Source organism: Acomys russatus, chromosome 21, assembly GCF_903995435.1.
Source record: "Acomys russatus chromosome 21, mAcoRus1.1, whole genome shotgun sequence".
NCBI classification, from domain to species: Eukaryota; Metazoa; Chordata; class Mammalia; order Rodentia; family Muridae; genus Acomys; species Acomys russatus.
In genome coordinates, this window is record NC_067157.1 from 33,292,475 (window position 1) to 33,311,870 (window position 19,396).

Sequence of the window (19,396 nt, forward strand, 5' to 3'; positions counted from 1 at the left end):
CCCTGTGCATCAAGCAGCAGATGGGATGTGTCCTCAGGTGCCTTTGGAAGAAGGAGCATGGCATCCAAGGACGACCGCTCCTTGTGTTCAGAGAAAGAGCATCGTAGGAGGCCGGGCCACCACACAGAGAGTATATGCAAGAACCCAGAGAAATAAGACAAAGTGCTTAATCTAAGCACCTAATCTACTGTCGTAAATAAAGTCTCACACACACCAGCTCCAAACCCAGACGCCCATGTCCTGGAAGCCACGCTGCCCTTCAGAGCGGCCCTGGGCCCTTCCTTATTACCACTGCGTCTCATCACTTGCTCATATCTAACCCGCCGTGCTCTCCTTGAGCCTCTGACACCCTAAAAGCTTGAGTTCAGGAGACTGAATTCAACTTCTTCCAATGAGAAAATGATGTAATGCCTCTAACTTATTCCAGGAAAGTGGTTTGTAAACTGTTGCAGTTTTCTAGGGGTTCTGAATTCTTTCAGAAAAACGTCTTTAAAAAAAAAAAAAAAAAAAAGAAAAGAAAAGAAAAGAAAGAAAGAAAACACACACACACACACACACACACACACACACACACACACAGATACAGACAGACAGATCAACCAACTGGCAGATGAACGGATGCAGGAACACACTTAGACTGCAAGAGTTACATGGAATGTCACTTATGACAGAGTTAAGTGGCAAAAACTAGTTCCCATGCATAAGTGCTCTCCATCATATTAAAATGCTGGCGAGGGTTACACAAGAATCCCAACGCCCAGACTGGGGCAGGAGGAAGGCGCTCACTCAATGCTCCCTGCTTCCTTCTCTTGTGAGGACCAGCCACTTACCCTACCTGGGAGCTTCTCCTTTTCTTGACCTCCAACTTCCTGTACCTAGTCCTTGGCAGGGACACCTTGCTCAGGAGCAGCGCTGTGTCTGTCTTCCTGTACCTTTTCTCCTTCTCTCTTATCTCTTCATTAAGGTCCAGACAGTAAGCGGTTTTGTCCTTTTCTTAGGAGACCTGTGGGCTTTGCTTTGAGAAAGGCTCTTCTTCACGTCCAGTCTGAACTGGAGCTCTGTGTGTGGTCCTGGCCTTGAAGCCACGGCAATCTTCCCGCCTTGGCCTCCCACGTGTTAGGACTTCAGGTGACTGCTTTAGGCCGTAGCCGAAAGTTACAGACCCTTTCTCCTGTGTCTGCACAGGAGCACACACGCAAGCCTCTGTAGCACTTCATGTTTCTCATCTTTGGGTCCACAAGAGTTTTAGGGGATTCCTCTTAAGATGATTTACCTGAGAGATTCTTACTGGAAAGTTAAATCCATCTACTTTTTTAGAGGAGCACCCAGGGAGGCTGTGTTGTTCTTCACTGGTGTGACAATGGCATGGGGAGGGGTAATGAAAACAAAACCTGTGGATGGGTGGCAGATGCAAATGGGGACACTGGACCGCCTGATGCAGGGCTCTGTGTTAAAGGGCGCCCCTGCACACCTGTGACGGCAAGGGCACTATCTGTGGAGAGGAAACAGAATGAGGATGTTTTAAGGTTAGAGGGAGAAGGGAAGTTAGAATCTCAGTTTCAGCTACGAGGGAACAGATCAGTGAAAGAAGAGATGCGAGAGTGAGTGAGGAAGAGATCACAACCCATCCAGTGATCACACTTGACCTGGGTGGCTGAACCCATAGGGCAGCACATATAAAAGTATGAATCATGTGTGTGTAATAAGGAATAATATTTTCTACATATTGAAATAAAGGGCTGCTTATAGACAGCCATGTACATCTGAATATACAAAGCTGACAGAGCTTGACCTCTATTTTGAGCAAAGATCCTGATATATACTACATACAGTAACAAAAACGCATTAAAATAAAAATGCAAGGAATGTGAAAAATCATCTAGAATAAAAGAATATTTCTGAATTGCTTTGGCCCACGTCTTCTATCATCACAGGCCACAGAGTGCTGCATACAAGTCAGCACACTTGGATTGCGGAGATCACTCCCTGGGTAAGAGCACGGGCTGCTCTTCCCAGCACCCACGTGGGCCAAACGCCAGTTCCAAGGGACTCAGTGCCCTCTCTGTCTTCTGAGGGTACCAAGCACATAAATGGCGTACATACACACATGTAAGCAAAACACTCGTACACATAAAGTAAAAATAAATAAATCTTCAGATACGAGAAGAGTGTACAGTGCAGGTCTGAAATGCTTCTGCATCAGTGTCCCCCACAAGTCACAACTGCGATGCTCACAGGGTCGGGGACGTTAGCAGATATGGGAGATGGCTACAGTCACAGCTCTGGCTGGGTCACAGCCTTCTCTGACTCTGGCTTGGCCATTCTTCCCACCAGGAAGTAGGGCCTCTTCTACTTCCTTAATTGGGGCTGGAATCCACACTTGACCTGTATTGTACATGGCAAAGGTAACCATGGGCAACTTCCAAGGCTGGGCCTAAAGGGACCTAGCAGCACCTGCCGGCTGCCATTCTTCTGGAATGTTTCCTTGAGAGGACAGAGGTCAGGAGGCCCTGTGGAGGAGCACAAGGACAAACCTGCTGACAGTTACCAGGAACTGCCAGGCAGGTACGATTACCACAGCGCTCTAAGATAGCGCGCCCTTGCTGAAAGGGGCCTGAGTGGGCACGGGCAAACCCAGCTAGAGAAGCCCCGTGCCAGACCACAGCACTGTGACACGGAGTTGTGGCTCCTGAATTTTCCCTCACTCCTCATGCGTCCCTTGGGTGTAGTGTGTCAGGTGGATCGTATGGAACCAGTAGTACACAGGGCAGGTCCAAAGACTGCCAGGCGTGGGAGCAACCTTCTCGGCTGGATGAATGATGGAGCTCCAAGTGGCTCAAGAGATGACTTCCAGAGTGTCTTCCTGAGTTTGCAATTCTAAAAACATACTCATTTTTAAAAAATGATGTGGCACATTAGGAGTTAAAAAAATACTTTTTGGTACTACTACAAATTATTCAGTAGTCTTACGATGCAGATACCATTTCCCCACCCTGTTCCTCTCTCCTTCCATCTCTTCCTCATTTATTTTGAGACAGGGTCTCACTCTGTAGCCTTCTGTTCACTACGTAGCCCAAGTTGGCCTTACTTGTAAAGAGATCCTCCAGCCTCGGCACCTGGGGTATTGATTTTAGAAGTGTGCATCACTACATCCAGCTTTGAATTTATCTCTGAAAAACGGTATACACCGGGAGAAGTGGGAGTAACGTACACACAGTGAGTGCTCATATACAAAGTTCTCCAGAAATGAAAACTGTATAAAAACAAAACAAAACAAAACAAAAAACCAAAAAACTACTTAGGCAGATCTCTGAGTTCGAGGCCATCCTAGTCTACAAACAAAGTCCAGGACAGCCAGGGCTACACAGAGAAACCCTGTCTTGGGGACCCCCCCCCCCCACTAATGCCCAAAAAAGCCCCCAGTTTACATATCTACGGCCAACTGAGCAGCGGAGGATGTGGCTAAGAGCTTGTGGCAACATCGCAATTCTGCCACCAGCCGCCTCACCTTCCTTGTGCTGTGGGACTCTCCCTATTCAGGTCCAAGATGATGTTCTAACTGGAATAAACTCATTTCTACTGCGAGGAGCCTTAAAGGACTGGTTAACGCACATAGAGAACTGTAGAATCAGAGCTTGCCATGGGCCATGACCTGAAGTCCCCCTACCCAGTACCTGGGAGTGTGACTGTATTTGGAAACAGTGCTTCAAAGAAGTGACTAAGGTCAAATAAGGTCCTGTGGGCACGTTTGGTGTCCTGATCGAGGGACATGAAGGCACTGACTGAGGTGGACGGAGAATCCAGGACAGAGACAGAGACGGCTACCTACAAATCAGCAAACAGGTTCCTGAAGGCACCATTTCTGCAGACACAACCGACTTCTGGCCTCTAGATAAGGAGACAAGTCCCTGTTTTTAAAGCCACAACTGCTATTTTGTTATGGCAACCCCACGACAGAACTCATCCACCGATGCAGCCACACCTGGACAGGCATTCATATCAGATGGACCTCCAGGTAGGAAAGGCCTTAGGGTGCCCTCTCTCACGTTCTCATCTGCTCTCCCCGTCTTTTGAGACAGGGTCTCACTGTGTAGACCACTGGTATCAGACTCAGACCCTTGCCCCCTGAGTCTCCTGAGCGCCAGGATTATAGGTGCCTGCAACCATGCCATGCGCTTTGTGACATTTTCATGGCTCTGTCCTCCTCTTAAGGTCATCTATTCTGAAGCTTGATGGGTCTTTCTCTCTTAAGGAGGGGGTCTCCCTGAATTCTGTGTGTGAACAAGCCATTTATAGAGGCCATTTAGTCTCATGTACAGTTTATTTGTCCTAACACGTTCACATGTGTCCCCTTGTTTAATCATGTGATAACCCTGAAGCCAGTGCGGTTATCATCACCATTCTGACAGGGTTTTCAGGAAACAGGCTCAGAGGTCACATGACTTGCCTGAAGTTACATGGCTGATAAGAGCAACAGAGCCAGGAGTGAGCCCGGAGCATTCCAGTCCCACAGGCCGCGTCCTTATTCATTATGCTCACTATCCTTCATCTACACGCAGGACCTGAGGCAAGGCTCAGCAGGCTGGGGCTATAGGGGCCCGGCAGTATGTGTGCCAGGCTCAGGATCTCAGGAGCGTGCTGTGTATCTTCCTCCGTACTCAGATTTGAAATGTAAAAGGCTATGTGTGGATTTAGCGCTGCTCAACTGTACGCTCTTTCCCCTTGGATACGAAAGCTTGGAAAGTCTGCTGTGGCCACAGGTGTAGTTATCAACCTCTACTGTGCCACTGAGACCTCCTCCCTGAGGAATTCCAAACAGCCGGGAATTCCCATGAATCGCAGGGCTACACCAACTGACAGACAGAGGCTTCAGCTTTCCCCTGGCAAGGGGAGGAAATGTGTCCCCCTTCTCTGGGGCCTTTGCCTCCAAGGACTGTTGGCAGTAGCAGAAGGGAATGTGACTTTCAAGTCCTCCTGTGGTGGCGTGGCTCAGATGATAAGGGATCTTCTACCTCCAGGCTTCTGCTCTCTTTTGCAGGAGGACAAGAGAGGACATTTCAGTCATGCTAACTGAACTTCCAGAGTCTACAGATCTAGCAATGAGCTTAAAGTGGTTGTAGTCCAAAAACTAAGATAGTTAAAGACTGCTTCAAAGACAAGCTATACTTCTTGTTGTAGCCGAAAGCTAACCTGCCAGTCTGAAAGCATGGACTGTGACTTAGCCTGTTCTGTGTCACTGTAACAAATCACTGAAGGCTGGACACCTCATTAAAAAAAAAAAAAAAGTTATTTGGCTATTTTCGGGCTGGAGTGTCCAAACAGTACAGTGCTGTGTGCTACACAGCAAGCGTTTGGTTAAGTATTGGCAAGCAGCGCTGAACAACTGTTCTGATAAAAATTCTAAACTCAGATTTTTACAGGCGTTCTGGGAGGGAAAAATTATTTCTTGCAGTCCTGCACTGTTTCTTCAAAACATCTTTCTTCTCTCAAATCCTGCTTCATGGAACACACTGTTAACATTTGGTGGTTGTTAGCCTTGAACATTTACAGGTGTCTATATAAGGAAGGTTTGCTCCCTAGCTGCGGCCTAGCACCGTCTCAAGTAAACCCCTTTCACTGACATTGAGTCACGTTGGCAACAGTTTTGACTGGAGTATAAACCCCCTTTAGTTCACATAGTAAGGTTAGGGGTCACACCCTCTCAGGCATGCACATGGTGACGTCAGGGGCCAAGCGACCTTAACTGCATAAGTGAGAAGCTGTTTCAAAAGGAGAGACAGTACAAATGCTGTCGTAGCACAGAGCTCTGCCCTGACACTCACACCTGCCTCCTTTCTCCTAAGGAATGAGCTTGGTGATTTTTGATTTGATTGGCCCCGAAATTCTGTTCTGTAATCCCAGTTGCATCTCAGTAGAGACCCCGCCCCACCTCCCCACTTTGGTGACAGACCCTTACTTGGGAAACACAGCTTCACAGCCTAAGTGGTAGAGCAGGGCACACTGAGCACCAGTGGGAAGGTAGCACTCTGTTTAATCAATTCTTAATCATTTGATGAATGAGGCTAAGACTCCGAGAGGGGACCCTGAGTTCCCCAGTATTATATGTCAACCGAGATGGGATGCCCCAAAACCCATAGTAACAGTGTGAGCCTACTAGACATCCCTGAGGAATGCCCAAAGTTTGGGACTGAAAGTCTGCAGAACAAGAACCAAGGTAATTTAAAACAAACCACTCTTCCTGGCCTATCATGGCTATGCTAACACAGCTCCCGTTCCAGGAACTCAGACGGCATCTTACTGATATAGAGACCACAGAACATTGATTTTTTTTTTCCAGCAAAGCAACTCTCTTTTTTCCAGGAAAATAAGGCAGTCATACATATATGTGGCTGGGTTAAAGCAGCATTGAGATCTTCAGACTGGCTGTCTACACATCCACGCTTCCTCTTGGTGACTAAAATAGCCTCCATAATAAAGAGCCCCTCGGTCACACGGAGCTACCTCCTGGCCTTTTAATTATTCAGGTTAATGCTCAGCATTTGCAGAGTTTACACTTCACACATGCCAATCAAGCCCAAGGACTGCATGAATAATGGAAACCCACAAACGATTAGCAAATCTGATTTTAAGGACTGTTTTCAACACATGCTCTCCTGAGAACTCTCCAGATGCTCTCTCCTCCTTCTACTTAATATCCTTCACTCTGAATGAAACTTGGGTAGAAGTAATTCGATCAAAGCCTGGCTTAATCCGCCGGCTTTGCAGCGTCTCTGCTCACCTAGTAACAGCGAACCGAGCAAGAGCAGGAAGAAGGAACAGACGACCATTCAAAAGGAGCAGGCCCACGGGCAGGAGGCCGTATGTGGAGACAGGATCTGAAGCCAGCACTGACCACAGCCACCAAGGCAATGCTGTGAAAACCACCTTCCCTCAAGCCCCCTACAACATCTCTCAAAAACAAGACGCTTGAGAGCCTGTGTGGTGGTTGCCCCTGCCTTCCTTGGGAGGGAAAACATCTCAGTCCTGTCATTTCTGTCACTAAAAATAATCCACAGGAGAGCCGGGCATGGTGGAACACGCCTTTGATCCCAGCACTTGGGAGGCAGAGGCAGGCGGATCTCTGTGAGTTCGAGGCCAGCCTGGTCTACAAAGTGAGTCTAGGACAGCCAGGGCTACCCAGAGAGACCCTGTCTCGAAAAACAAAGCAAAGCAAAGCAGAACAAAACAAAACAAAACAAAAGAATCCACAGGAGTTAATGCCTATTTTTTTTTTTCATTAAAATCAAATGCCATTTTATATCCATCTGATTCACGAAAAGCAAAGTGTCTTACTACATCAAGCCCAGGTGCTATAACTCCCATCCGCTATCCGTGACTAATAAATATCCTGATGGGAGCATCTCACAGTAGGTCTGCACATGAGAATGCACACCCCACTCACGTCCAGGAACACACACTGACAAGTCTGCACGTGTGCCCTCAAAGTCCTTGAAAGGTTAGAGGAGATTTATAATGGCGACAAGACGAAAGCCCAAACATGGCCGCAGCCAACTTCCCCATCCGCTGCGGAACTGCAGATGCCTGTCTTATTACAGAGCTCCAGGCTGCGGTGAACACTCTAGATAGGCAGAGGATGTGGGAAGAAGCACAAAACTGCAAACCGACAGGTAGCATGGCATTTACAGATGTGTGCACATATCAGAGACACAGAAATGGCCGGGAAGGGTACATATTATCCCTCCTTGGGACAAGGAATTGGGGAGAAGATGAAAGCACAGACAGAAGTCAACTATAGAAGGACACAGAGGAAACTGATGCTAGTCATCAGATACTGTATTTATCAATCATCTATCTATCTATCTATCTATCTATCTATCTATCTATCTATCTATCTATCTTCATATATACACATCTATATGTTTAATGGCTGAGACCATAAGCCTGTGGGCATTTATTACATCATCTTTTCTTCTTCTAGCATTTCCTTGTTATAAATTAAAACACCACCTTCCCTTTAAAGCCAAAGTAGATTGGCCTTAAGACACAGGTTGAACATCCCTAACACCCAAAGGCTGAAATCTGAAATGCACACAGATGTGGGCTCCCAGGGGGCGAGGCTCTAGACCTGCAGGAACATATACACTCACATACACGGACACATGTAGCACACTGCGTAGCACAGGACAGACACACGGCATTGGCTAAAGGTGAGATCTGCGGGCCTCAGGGAACGCGGAGGTGCAGTGGATACAAGTACTGGCACAGCCCCGCGCCGCTGAGCGCCTGCACGGGAGTCGAAGTGAAGGCTGCGCAGTTTCAGACATGTCACTGCTTTATATAAGCCTGCGGAGAGGAGTCTGAAATTAACCGCACCGAGAGAAAAATACATAAAGTTGGTTGATGACTACAAGTGTTGGTTAGGTAGCTGTTTTGGAGCTCTAGTCACAACTCCAGCTACTATTAATGTCACTGTATCTGGAACTACTAGAGGTAAGCTGCGGGATGCGAACAGCACCGCGTGCAGGTGAGGAAAGGGGTTAGCGCTGCAAACTCACAGAAGAATTGGCTGCAATAAAATCATAGAGAAACCATGGCTCTCTGAGTAAGCCAAACTTTTGAAACCTAAGGCCTCAGCTGTCTGAAAGGTCTTCCCACTGAGAAACCTGTTTTTCTAGGTCTTAAAGAACCTGATGCGGAGCCTACTTTACAAGAGATGCATAAAAGGCAACTTCTAAGGGTGGTTTAGGGAGATGCACTGCCAAGGGTGCGGATAGACAGGGGTGCCACAGGGTACAGGCTGGATTTTGCTAATTTAGCAGGAACCCATCCTCTCTTTCTGAGACGTTTCCTGATGCACAGAGGAGCTAGTGGGGTATGTGGATGTGGGTAGTGGGTGTGAGCTTAAACCACTGAGAATTTCTTATGTAATTTCTCGCTGGCCTACAACTTAAAGCTGTACAGCCTTGACAGTCGATTCCAGTTGCTCAAAAGGAAAGCGTATGTTGATAGTAATTCAAACATGGCCACAGTGACTATGTGCCACAAACTCAAAGTGAACATTTCATAATCAGCTCAGGTACTTGAAGAAGTGTGACGGTACGAGGTGCTCCCAGGAGGATCTGCCACTATAAGCTGAAGCAGGCAAGTTGCTTCAGAGTCTCGAGGTCATAATGCTGTCTCGTTTAAAAGCCATGTACCACCTCCACACGAAGGCTGGTGGGCAAAGGTTTTTCATACAAAGTCATAGTCGTGACAACGCTCAGGGTAATGATCGATCTCATGCCTCTGCCTTTTGCCAGGTTCGGAACAAAGTCCTGGCCCTGGAATGTTCAAGCCTGCAGAACCAGACTTCCGTGGCTGCCCTCCCTCCTCCTCTCTGCCTTGCAGTGCTCCTGAGGAGCTAGATTTGTACTTCCACACACAGCCACCACCCATGGGCCAGAAAGCTGGAACTGGCTTCTAGAAGGCATTTCCCCCAAGGCCGTAATGGAAAGAGAATATACATCAACTGGGAAACCGGAGGTCACGTGTCTTGGAACTATTGATGAGAAATGTTAAAGTCTGCTGGATATGTTCTGGTCAATTTAAAAATCTTAATATTTAGGGCACCACATCTGCACTAAAGCTTGTGTATTAGGGTGCTGGAGAGTGCAGCGTGAATTTAACATAGAATGTCATGTCTGAGCACAGTCTAGGCTGAAGGAGACGTAACAATGACTCAGCAAACAGGCACGTGATTTTTAGTTTGACTGGGACAAAAGACACAAATTCATGATCCACGAACCCTGAGACCTGGCTTGTGTATCCTTATGGAAATGACCTCAGGTCAAGCAGAGAGGATGAGGGTTAGAAGGAGGGGTGGGGAGGAAGAGCAGAGGGCCATGCAGCCTAGGGGGGAGCCCTGAGGAAAGCCACAAGGTATCCAGTACCTGCTGCTTCGGGATACAGAGTCTGAATCGCACACACTTGACAACAGCGTGTCATCTGGTTGCAATTGGGGGCTTTGCCATCCTAAGTGTGCGTGAGGTACTTATCACAGCTGACTAACGAAAGAAAGAAGAAAGAAGCCTACCACAGAGAAAGAAGTTCTGACGTAAAGGTCAGCATGAAGCATGCTGAGAAAAAGCAGCTGTACGACCACACCAGTAGAAACCTGCCAACAGTCCTAGGACATTCCCATGGGGTGACGGGCACACGCGCAGTCCATCATAAGAGTAAGAGGGACCTGGTCATTTTAAGAAACAATTTCCTTCTGAAGACTCCAAGATGAATCACTGCTATTCCTCCCTAGTCAACAAAGACCAAGAGTTTGTCACTGATTTTAAGGAATAAAGTACACTCTCTGAATTGTATTTGAAACAGCGAGTGAGGTGATCTGATCTAATGTAGTAATTTACTTCTTTCATTAAACACAAGAAAATTACAGGGTATTTCATGAGTAACCTAATACTTATGATCCACGTGAGTAAACACAGAACAAGGATCTAGTCACACAGGGCCACTACAGGGAAATTACTAAAAAGGGCCTCAAGGCTGGGTGTGGTAGCGCGCACCCTCACTTACGCTTGCATGCACCCAACACACACACACACACACACACACACACACACACACACACACACACACACACACACCAGAATCCTAGCACTTTGGGGACAAAGTCTGTGAGTTCAATACGAGCCTGTTCTACATTGCAAGTTCCAAGACAGCCAGGGCTACACAGCAGGATCCTGTCTCCAAAAGAAGAAGAAGAGGAAGAAGAAGAAGAACAACAACAATAACAACAACAACAACAACCACCACCACCACCACCACCACACTGAGTCAGCATTCCTAGACACTTTCATTTACACCCAAGTTAAGGTAAAGGCAGCAAACACAAGGAGGAGAGGCATCTTTAAATAAAGTTGTAGAACAGCAGGCATGGCCAAGCATGGTAGTGTTCCTGTAAAACCAACCAACAGAGCATGTCAGAAATGAATAGAGGACCGAAGAGATGGCTCAGCAGTTAAGAATATATGCTGTTCTTGCAGGGGTCCCAAGTTCAATTCCCGGCACTGACTTCTGGCAGCTCATAATGGCCTGTAACTCTAACTGGAGGATCTGACATTCTCTTCTGGCCTCTGTAGAAACCCACACACATTTGTACAGATTCTCTCTCTCTCTCTTCTCTCTCTCTCTCTCTCTCTCTCTCTCTCTCTCTCTCTCTCTCTCTCTCTCTCTCTCTCTCTCTCACACACACACACGATTGAAAACGAATATTACAAAACCAGAAGTGAACAGAAAATATGGGTCATTGGTTTAAAAATCACCATTATAATCCATTGTTTTGTGAGCTCCAGCTCTGTCCTGGAAGTGTGCTGTGTGCAGAAACCAGACTGAATCCTACTAACAGCAGTTCACTTGGACCTGTGGCCCCTCAATACTTGTCAGCCTGGCTAACTATTCGTAGCACCCTATTTTCCGACTGTAACTACTGATAAAGGTAGGCCTTGAAACTGTACAGTTCTATATAGGGGATCAGGGCAACTGTCAACATGGTACATTTCTTTTAATGCTGCGTTTTTAAGCAGATTTTGTGCTGCATTGTTCAGGAAGATCTTTAAAGGGGCCGGTAAGGGTCTCAGCTCTCTAGCCCCATTCTAAGCCATGTCTTGATAATGCTTGATTCCTGATGTCGGGGATAATTCTGCTACCCATGCAGAGGTGACACTGGCCTCCACAGTGTTAACCCCAGTGTTTTTAAGACAGGCGCTGTTGCTGAATTATGCTACTTTAATACCTTACTCATACTGAGTAAGGCCAGGGTCTTCAATGAGGGTCATTGTAGCCACTCAAATCATATATACTAATGACTAAAACTGAACATTATCCTTCATCCATACTCCTGGACTTCATTTCAACCCCATGCTCCATACCAACTCGACACTGGACTTAGGTTTGTATATTCTATAGAATTTAGAAACATTTATACTCTCACTAACAAACCCTTGCTGGGATGACAGCCTCAAACACAGCACTCGAACTCTGCAGTCAGCATACATGGAATGGTGTTGCGGTAAAAGCTTCAAATGCAATGTCCTCTGCCCTTCTGTGACACACTGCGGGGCACTGCACCTGGGTCTGCGGTACAGTGGGGTTACGATTTGCCATTGGTAGTTAACACAGAGAATACCCCAAACAAGTTAGGTTCTTCCTAGATATCCAGAGGATCTGAAAATTAAGGATAGCCTGGGCTAATGTACGTTCTTGCCTTGATAAGCAAACTAGCGGACAAACAAAAAAGCACAAAACCAAATAAAATAAAATAAAATAAAATAAAATATGAAAAGAGGTGGCAATACACCTGGAACATTTCTTAGAAACAAGTTAAAGTCACTCCTGAAGCACTGACATTAGTGGAGCAAAGGCAGTCAACTCAAGCAGACTATGGCCTTCCCGCCAGCGCTGTGTGAGGGTTCCAGGCATCTTAGCTGTGCTCGGATCCTATGATCTGAGTCACCATCTTTTAAGCACATCAGCTATTTCATTTAAGCCTGTTGGTGTTCCACCGCAGGGAATGTCATTCATATAGTATCTATCTGTAAAACGCACTGATTATAAACAGGCCGAGCGTGCTCTCGTCTATTCGGTGACATGAAATGACTTCTTCCCCAACACAGAATGCCTAGGAAACAGTTCGAGCCTTTTGTTTTTACAATGTTTAGAGATTCCACAAAGAGAAAGATGCAGATCAGATAATGTCACTCTTGCATCAACACTTCTTATGATTATACAAATGTTTTGAATAAAGATTACATTTAGGGTCTCTTAAGTCTATCAATGTTGTGCCAATCAACCTGACACCAGCAGTTCTTTTTCATAAAGGGGAGTTTTGAAGTTAGTGTTCTTCTAGAATACACTTCACTTTTGCCTCAGTTACTGTTAAAATTTCCTACTGAAATAATTTGCCTTGTTCTGAAATGGCCAGGGAAGGACACTGGTAACAGACAGTGGTCATGTCCTACAGAACAAAGGAAGGAAGAAGAAGGAGGGTGTGTGAGAAGGACAGCAGAGTGGTGTCACATGCCTCATCCCAAGGCTCTTCAGTGAACAAAGACTCATGACTTAGCAGGTGGACATCACAAGTGCTGGATCATTACCTGTCCACCAGAACCCACACAGGGGGACATCACAGGTGCTGGATCATCATCACCTGTTCACCAGAACACACACAGGGGGACATCACAGGTGCTGGATCATCATCACCTGTTCACCAGAACACACACAGGGGGACATCACAGGTGCTGGATCATCAGCTAACAGAACACACACAGGGGGACATCACAGGTGCTGGATCATCAGCTAACAGAACACACACAGGTGGACATTACAGGGGCTGATCGTCACCTGTCTAACAGAACACACGCAGGCAGACATCACAGATGCTGGACAGTCATCACCTGTCCAACAACCCACGTGGTAAAAGGCAGACCACATTCCATTCGCAGACTTTAATCTGCAGGGGCTCTTCCGCTATGGTTTATGTGCCAAAGGTTTCTAAATACAGCTTAACAACAGGGGTGGCAGGAAAGTGGTGTTTCAGAACTACTATGTCATGATTTCAAGGGGAAATTTTATTTCACAACAATTTAATCTGAATACAAAGGACAGAAAGTATTAACCTTGATATGAGCAAAGTAGTCACCATACCAGACAAGTATACGCCTTCATTTTTACACCAGAGAAAATAACAGAATCAGAAAACAGCAAACTGGAACAAAATCCCGGAATCTTATTATATAAGTGCAGCTAGGTGGTGAGTGATGTGGCTAACAGAGCAGACCCACCCCCCCCCTCCCATGTGTCTCCCCCGCCCCTTGTTACCTTGGAAGGGCGGCTCTAATACGCCCAACCTTCCTTAGAACATCGGACCTTTAGCACTTGGTTTTTTTTGTTTTTTTGTTTTTTTTAATTTATTTATTTTTAAAAATTTAATTAATTTATTCAGATTACATCTCAATTGTTATTCCATCCCTTGTATCCTCCTGTTCCTCTCTCCCTCCTTCCCTCCTGCTTTCACCCTATTCCCCTCCCCTATGTCTGTGACTGAGGGGGGACCTCCTCCCCCACTATATGATCATAGGCTATCAAGTCTCATCTTGGTAGCCTGCTATCCTTCCTTTGAGTGCCACTGGAGAAGTTATATTAGACGCTAAATTTATCTTCTTCATCACTCTACGCACTCTGCCTGCTCGGACACAGAATGAAGAGGAGGCTTTCAGGCCCTTAGGCGTCCAGTCCAGAGAAGGGCCAGGTGGGGTAAGCAGCTGTATTCACTCTGAGAGGGATGTCAGGAGAGAAGTAAGCTCAGGACTCAGGGAGCTGGGGCGCATACTGAAGGGTTGCCCTTCTGCACCAGGATGGAGAGGCTGGCAGTGACGAGGGGGGTGAGGGGGGAAGAGGGAGGGGCAAAAAGGAGGGGGAAAGGGGGATCTCAGAGGAGCTCAGCAAGGAAGGGAGGTCTGGAGGAGAGTGCACCTGATCTGACTCCAAACCATGAATTAGCGTAACTGGACACAGAAGGAAGGGGAAGAGGGTGGAAGGAACGCCATGAGAAGGGCCCGGAGAATGAGGGGGCTGGGACGAGCCAGACTTTGGTGCAGCTAGAGTAAAACGGAAGAGAATGGTAAGGGCCAGACCACAGGAAACTCAGGTCCCAGGGTAAAGAATCTGGCATTCATTCATTCATTCATTCATTCATTCATTCATTCATCCATCCATCCATCCATTTGGTCAGGGACTTTAAAAGCAAATGGCCATGGCAATGTAGCTGAGGTAGACCAGTTGGCACACATTCTATTAAAGGACAGGGATACTGGGAGCATGACTGCTCCAGATGGCAGCTGCCAATTAGCTCTTGCTGATTACTGCAGAGAAGAAATGGTCAGGTGTAGCCTGCCTTCCAATTTTTTCAGGTCTCCCGGTTAGATTGCTGCTGTTGCTGTTGTTTAATCAACTTGACAGGAGCCAAGGATGTCAACCGAGAACGTGCCTCCATCAGATTAGCCAGTAGGCAAGCTCTGGGCATTTTCTTGATTAACGGTTGGTATAGGATGATGGTCCAGCTTGCTGTGGGTGATGCCACCCCTGAGCAGGTCTTCCTGGGATGTATAAGGAAGCACACCACGCAAGCCAGGAGGAACAAGGCAGCAAGCAGCATTCCTCCATCGTCTCTGCTTTAGCTCCCGCCTTGAGTCCCTGTTCTGACTTCCCTTCATGGTGGACTGCAACTGTAGTGAGAAATAAGTTCTTCCCTTACTAAGTTGTTTTTGATCTGTCTTTATCACAGCAAGCAATTAAGATAGAAGGGAAGCAGAAATTCAGATTACTGTGAACAATCTATTGAAATGGAGGCTTATTTAAAAACAGACAATAGATGAAAACACTATAGTTCAAATATGGCTCCGAATCTCAATTAACACAGGCCCCAGTTGGAGCATCACCACTGAAAAGCACCAAAGAGTGTGAGGTGGGAAGAGACCTTGTAGCCATGGAGCATGATGGGAAGAGAAAGAATGAAGGAAGGAGGGGGACCAGGCAGGGATCAGCCCTTCATATTTTGAGGGTGGTAATTTTCCAAAAGTAAGTTATTTGGAGACAGGCCTCACAAATAAACTTAATACTGGAGCCAGAAGCTGATCAGGTTTATTAGAAACCAAGCCAAGCAAGGAATGGTGACACACACCCATGACCCCAGCATGTGGAAGGGAGTGACAGGAGGGTCACACCTGTGATCCCAGAACATGGAAGGGCTAATAAGAGGATCAAGAGGAATTCAGGATTTCAGGGTCATGTTCAGTGCAACAGTGAGTCTGTGACCAGCCTAGGCTAACTGAGACACTGTTACAAACAAACAAATGAATAAGGAAACAGACAGAGCTCAGGAATGACAATACTTTAGCTGGTTCACAAACGGTAGAGAAGTCACTACGGAAGGGAAGCTACACAAGTACTGTAACTGTCAAGCTTTGGGGTAGACTTGGAGCCCTGCAAGTGACTATCAGAAACACTGGGCTTAGAACTAGGTTTTGTTACCACTTTAAAGAAGCTTTTCCACCATTCATGCCGTGTCCTGCCTTGGGTCCTGGGTATGCTTCCAGATGTTTTTCCAACCTTGACCAGATGTTTGAGATAGACAGAACTCCAGCCTCTGCCATGATCCTTCTCCCTCAGCCTGAAACTGCAGCCAACAGCCTCATCATGGGCACTTCATTCACATGTCTGTAGCTCCCCCCTCCTTTCTCCCAGGTTCTCTCATTTTAAGGCATACTCTTGTATTGGTGGCCATATTTGCTCTCCTTTACTAGACAGTTAACACATCTGAGAGCAACAACACTACACTTTCTTTGCACCACAGCACTTGTATGACCCCTGAAACCAACACTGCCACAGCGAACATAGAATGAATGCTGGCTCTCTTAGTGAGGAAGGCTTCATTACTTAATGACATACTGTGCTCAGGGAAACTCAGAAAGCATGCCTTGGAACCCAGCAAGGGCACTCACCTCAGGAGTGCCTACAAAGCCTCGCTTAGGCAGGCCCGAGGTAACCATTACGCAGAGGTTCAACATGTAGGGGTGGACAAGCCGCAGTACCAGCCTTCCTTGCTCCAATACTATTTAAGTGCTCTATGTCAGCCACAGCAAGGCATGTGAAGCATGTGCACTCCAGTGCCAACTCCACAGGTATGTGCTCGCCACAGGCACATGTTCACCACGGGCACACGCTTGCCACAAGCACGTGCTCACCACGGGCACATGCTCACTGCTTTAAGAACTGGTCTTGTCCACTAGCTAACCAAATTTCCTGTCTCACTCCACCTAGTAACTCAAGAGGTCACATCATTGAACAGCCTGGGTGGGGATGGGGGTGGGAGGGTTGGGGGGGGGGGGGTGGGTCACATCGTCCATTCCTGAGAGCCCCTGGTTGGTTACTCAACAGTATGTTCACTGATCGCTAACCCTCCCCAGAAGCACTCAGCTTAATGACTTCAGATAGCAAGGTTCTTTACCACCGATCATTACAGGAAAAAGAAAGGCATTAGGCACGCAGAGCAGCATTGCGCACCAGGTTCAGACACTGCCGCCTAATTAGGCCATGGGACGAGAAGAAACCAAGTTTGACTGCTTGCCTTAATGCTCACCTGTATTCATCAGGCTCTGTTTTGGAAACAGAAGCCCCATTAAAAGTTGCTATATATATGTAACACAACGGCGGCGACTGTAAGGCCTGCCTGGGGTGAAGGAGAAATGAACTGCCCATGCGGGCCACCACCCACTGAAGACATTAGTAGGTTTCACAACTCGGCTTTTAAAATTGGGGATTTGTATCTTGAGATCGGGACTCATGTGGTCTGGGATGGCTTCACACTCCCTAGGTGGCCAGAGATGACCCTGAACTATTGATTCTGTGTACCAAAATCATGGGCCACCACACCCAGTTTATGCTACACTGGAGACTGAACTCAGGACTTCATGCATTCTGAGCTAGTACTCCATCCCCACCTTTTTCTTTTTTTCTTTCTTTCTTTCCTTCTTTTCTTTCTTTTTGACACAGGGTCTTAAGTAGCCCAGGCCTCCTATCTCACACTTGCTATATAGCTGGGACTGGCCCTGAACTCCTTATCCTCCCATTTTCTACCACAAGGCCTAGTGCCCTGTTTGGCATTAGGAGAACGGATGAAGCAGGGACAACGCAAATCTATGTCACAGCTCTACAGACCAGAATATGCTCCCCTATAGAGTAGTCACGTGTGGCAACTTGGACTTAAGTTAACTAAGAATAACAGCTCACTTCCTCTGTTGTTCTAGCTTTATTTCAAAGGCTCTGCAGCCACACATGGCTAATGGCGGTCACACTGGACAGTGCAGAAATGAAATGCTGCTGCCAGTTTCTATTAGGCAGAGCTGGACTAGAGAGTGAACATCCTACTGCCCCCACATCACTCCCCACGATCTGCGTGTGTGTATGTATTTGTGTGTGTGTGTGTGTGTGTGTGTGTGTGTGTGTGTGTGTGTCTGTGTCTCTGTGTGTCTGTGTCTGTGTCTCTGTGTGTATGTGTGCGTATCTGTGTCTCTGTGTATGTGTGTGTATCTCTCTCTTATCTGTGTGTATGTGTATCTGTGTGTGTCTGTGTGTGTGCATGTATACGTGGCTTGTGTACATGTGTAGACATAAAAAGGGATAAATGGCAGGGGACTAGGAACTCCTTGAATAAGACTCTTGGTTCATAAATTGCCAAAAAAGCAAACATCTTTAGAAGTAATGACTTTCCCTTTTCGCCTTTTCTTTTAAATAAATATCCAAGGGCAGTTTTTATTTGGAAAGGAAATTTAAAAAACAAACAAACAAACAAACAAACCAAACCCAACCAGAGTAGGAGGCAGGAAGAGAAAGCCATGGGAACTACTCAGAACAGAATGGGCAGTTACCCTTCGTGTTAGTCCAGGGCACTCGGGGAGGCAGGTCCACAACGGTTTGACAAGCATACCATGGGAAAAAATACTCCATTAACTTTTAGCCACTAGCTCCTCAGAGGCTGAGTGATCTGCTGCTGACCACTCAGAGCGGTTTTGCTGGGAGCAGCACAGAATCAAGTGTCAACTCATAGGCGAATTATGAAGCACCTTTCTCTACAGTGGCAGCTGGAATCTGAGGTCATCTGGTCTTCAGACAGAAGCCCCAACAATAAACAGAAGCCAACCACAGTGATAAGATTCTTAAACAAAAACAAACAAACAAAAAACAGAAGCAAAACATACTTTTGGATTTAAAGTAGGCAGTGTCCCTTATACTTAGCAAAAGCAACAGGACCCGTTTAAGAACCAGGCACACAAAGCAGCAGTGGCTGGTGAGGTTCGCTTAACCATCTGAGGCTGCCATGCTGTGCTGACGCTCCAAGCCATACTATGGATATTTTGATAATGTCAGTGATAGAATAATTTTCCAGCGATGAAATACAAGCTAACACTCAATCAGCTCATGAAAATAACAAGATTAGTACCTCATCTGCTCTCATCTGCATGAGAGAACAGCTTGCGTAGTTTGAGGGAGACGGCTATGGGAATCAGGATGCTGGAAAACTTGAGTGCAAGTCTGAAAGCCCTTCTTCAAAAATGCATGAGAGTGGATGAGACAATACCTCGGACGAGGCGGTACGTGGGACCAAAGCCCGGCCAGCTGCTGCGTGTCATCCGCAGGGGAGAACGCTGCAGGACTCAGACCTCTCTTTTCTGTCTCTTTTCATGTGTGAACAGCTACACAAGTGCTTAGCGGCAGTTATCAGCTGTTGGACACCACAGTGCAAGCCCGCCTCCCCAGCTCTGCGCTCTGCAGTCGCCTTGGAAGTTTGCCT

General features: G+C 46.8%; 1 protein-coding gene across 1 annotated transcript in view; it reads right to left on the reverse strand.

Annotated features, from left to right (window-relative positions):
• Positions 1-19,396, reverse strand: part of Map7 (microtubule associated protein 7) — a 116,054-nt gene that overhangs the window by 95,602 nt on the left and 1,056 nt on the right. The window lies entirely within an intron of this gene.